The following is a 3,890-nucleotide window of genomic DNA, read 5'->3' on the forward strand; positions in this document are numbered from 1 at the left end:
TAATTTAGAGAATGTTAGATATCTTGATTTATATCACATATCCTATATAGAAAATGGGAAACCAAGATCTACGTACTAATTAAATACATTAGCATAGTATTAATGTGTGGATACATAAGTAACATAAGAAATGGGGTAACAAGATCTATAACATTTTCATTCTCCCCCTTTTTCTTTACGTTCTATACCTTCTCTCTTGGATATAATTATCTGTTAAGTTAATTTGTAATTGTAATATTAAGAATGGGTTGGTAATGGAAGATGACCCTTCTCTTGAAGGCTCTTCACAGTTTCGTAGATGCATTGCTTCACAGGTATGAACTCCATGCCCAACTCCTTCAGCTTTTTGACGCTATATTTGTAAGGCTTCTTTCTAGGGTTCACTTGGTCCGAACACCTACCATACCATATCATATCATATCAAACACAATTTGTGATTATTCATCAAACCTAAAAATTGAAATTTAGTGCTCAATCTTTTGGTGGTAGTTGAGTTGCACCAACAAGTCATGCTTCCGGTTTTTATTAATTATTTCTTTACCAAACACCCATGGCAAAATCCCAAAAGAAATTCTTCACCCTTTTGCCTAACCTAATTTTTATTGGTCAACTACAACCTCAAACTTGAATTTCTTCCAAATATTTTAACTATATTTTTAGGTTATTCTATTCATCGTTGCAACTTTCTTACGAATACAGGTATTTTTGAAAGAAATTACAAAATTTACCGGTATTTTTTTTATTCTTTTTATATTTTAATCCAATAAAAAAGGAGAACGATAAAGAGAGATTTAAACTTACTTGGTAGGAATTGGATACTCGGGAAAGAACTTAGCCAAAATTTCAACCAACTCTTGTCGATGAAGCATAGTTTCAATACAAATGTATGGACCAAAAGCAGAAGGAGTCTCATACAACAAGACATGAGCTTTGGCAACATCCTTAACATGAACATAACCTAAATATGAAACATGTGTGAGAAAAACAAGAAGATATTACAAGAAAACATGTAAATTAAATAGGAACATAACCTTGGAAGGCATTCACGTATGTCTTGACAGCACCAGTCAAGTACTTCATTATATGAGCTACACTTGCATTTATTGTTGCTTGTAATAATGGTCCAAGTACCAACGTGGGATTCAACACTACTAGATCCACCCCTTTCTCCGCCGCCATTCCCATGCTGTTTGCTCTGCAACTGTCTTTGCATAACAATACCAGTTCTGTCCAATGTTTCCACAAAACTCTTGGGTTTGTTATTATTAATTTCAAAGATGATGTGCAAACATCACCTTTTAAATAAGCTTAATTTTTAAAATTAATAAATTAATTATAAAAAAAAAGTAAAGAAAAAAACTAATATGAAAGTGTTACCTCTGTATTTTTACAAAAGTCAAGGTCACTCCAACAAGACTCATCAACTATCATGTCGGGGCTTCTATTAGGGTTCATGTATACCGTTCCGATGGATGATGTGAACACTATTCGCCGGACCTTAGCCTCCGTTGCTGCCAATATAACATTCTTTGTCCCAATTATTGTCTCCTCCACTTTTTCCTATCAATTCATGAAATTCCTTATACTATCACTAAATTTAAAAACTTTGATGGTAAAACAAAGGTTGAATTAGTCATAGTCAATCAATAGTATATGATATTATCTGATGAAGATATATTCTTTATTTATAAACTCATGATCAACTTTCTAATGAGCAAATGAAACTCCTCTTCTAACCATCTTTAACAATTCTTTCCTGTTCAAGTACACCATAGAACCTCTCTTTAGGCCTATGGAGTCCTCGTGGCTCACAACTTCTTTGTTTGACATTTAAAGATTCTATTGACACACCATAGAACCTCTCCTTAGGTCTATGGAGCCCTCGAGGCTCACAACTTCTTTGTTTGACATTTGAAGATTTTATTGACATGACTAAGTTAAGGGCATGACTCTGATACCATATTAGGAATCACGAACCTCTATAATGGTATGATATCGTTCAATTTGAGCATAAGTTCTCATGACCTTGTTTTTTGAGAATGTTTCTCTAAAATGCCTCATACTCATGAAGATGTATTCCTTACTTATAAACTCATGATCAACCTCTTAATTAGTCGATGTGGAACTTCTCTCCCGACAATCCTCAACATAAATTACCATAAAATTAACTTTCATATGTTTGATCATTTATTTATATGCTAAAAAATGATTAATTATGAGTTTAAGAATTAGCACAAGGTCTCATAAGTGACAAATCCATAAGAGGTGATATTGGGGGTTTTGATGAACAAAGACAAAGACAAAGCCATAAAAATTCGACTCACTGGGTCATAGGTCACCGGAGACGCCGTGTGGAAGACACCATCGCAACCGATAATGGCGGCTTTAAGGCTCTCAAAATCAAGAAGATCAGCACCATACAACTTCAGCTTTTCCTCAGCTCCATCCAACTCTTTCAAATGAGCATTCTTCGGATCATCTTCATAAAAGACAAGTAATCATCAAAACTTGGAGAATTAGATTTCATAAAAAAAACCTTAACTAAAATAACCAACCTGGGTTTCTTACTGTGCCTCTAACAGTGTAACCCTTTTGGAGAAGAAGCTTCACGAGCCAAGAGGCAATGAAGCCACCGGCGCCGGTGACACAAACAGTTTGGGCGGAAGCTACGACGGCGGGGAGGGTCATTTTGGGATTGGTGGGAATGGTATAATTGAGGACGTTAGGAGTGGGTGAGAGAAGGGATTGATGAAGAGCCAAATCGAGCGTAGAATGGAACACAACAAATGACTATGCATTTTGGTTTGTATTTATAAGGCAAAAAACAAGGCCTTACACCAAGAATTCTCCCCTCTCATACACCTACTACTACCTTTTTATTTTATCATTTTTTTCTTCTTTTAGGCTCTAGGTTAAGGACTTTAGGGGAGAGCTTTTCGTCTTTCCCTTAATCGCAACTCATTTTTTAATTTTTATTTTTCTTATTGAGTTACTCCGATTAAAATAAAATTATAGAACTTTAGAATAACAATTCATATCTTATCTATTGAGCTAAGTTTGAAGTAGTTCATTTTTATTAAAGAGTATCTAAAATTTTAAATTAAATTTTATATATTAAAAAATTAATTGATTGTTCAATTTTAGCATGGCAAATGAAATAAATCTTTTTCAAATTCTATTATTACTCAAACTATTGTGTTGCCTCCATTATCTCTAAGATTTTTTCATGACTTCGGTCACAACACATCCTTATTTCCAATTCACAACGCTTAAAGGTTGCTATTGAAATCAATAGGTAGCTATCACTTATCTGCATATCAAACAATTATTAGCAAATTGAGAACCTCTTTCATTAATAATTTGTAACTCACAAACTAAAGATTCCTCTAAGACTCCAATACCTCTTGATACCATCATTTTCAGAACAAAGGTTGTTTTTATAGCTTCGGGACTATCCTCTAACACACCTTCTTTTCTTTTCTTTTTTTTTTTTTTAATTTTTTTAATTTTTTTTTTTAATTTTTTTTAATTTTTTTTTTTTTAAATTTTAAGATGAAAATTTTGGTAAGGGTAATTCTCTTTAACCGATTTCAATATGATATTTATCAAATCTAGATCTTTCTCTTGAACATCAAGGACTTGTCACAAGTTTATAAACATAAGAGGGATAAGTAAGCCCATTTTTCTCTAGTAGTCATGAGGTATTAAACATAAGAGGGAGAAGGATCATGCCCCAGCTGTTTTGGAGATTGTTCCACGAGATCAAGCACCTAGGGAGGCCCCACAAGTGTTATTTACACTGAAGGTGTTACAAGCTCTTATGAGAACTTCAATCGAAAACGAGACATAGATGACCCAGTTGTTACAGGCACTAGTGACCTGTGTTGATA

The 3,890-nt window shown here is 33.8% G+C and overlaps 1 pseudogene across 1 annotated transcript; it reads right to left on the reverse strand.

Moving 5' to 3' along the window:
- On the reverse strand, nt 1-2,773 carry LOC111784197 (cinnamoyl-CoA reductase 1-like; annotated as a pseudogene). Its single transcript, XR_015420385.1, has 6 exons — nt 2,556-2,773; nt 2,325-2,479; nt 1,378-1,560; nt 1,032-1,226; nt 802-958; nt 1-397 (listed from the first exon to the last, which is right to left on the reverse strand). The product of XR_015420385.1 is annotated as a cinnamoyl-CoA reductase 1-like (transcript).
- Between the last annotated feature and the right edge of the window lie 1,117 nt (nt 2,774-3,890).

This window comes from Cucurbita pepo, chromosome 3, assembly GCF_057944985.1.
Source record: "Cucurbita pepo subsp. pepo isolate OVF chromosome 3, ASM5794498v1, whole genome shotgun sequence".
Taxonomy (NCBI): domain Eukaryota; kingdom Viridiplantae; phylum Streptophyta; class Magnoliopsida; order Cucurbitales; family Cucurbitaceae; genus Cucurbita; species Cucurbita pepo.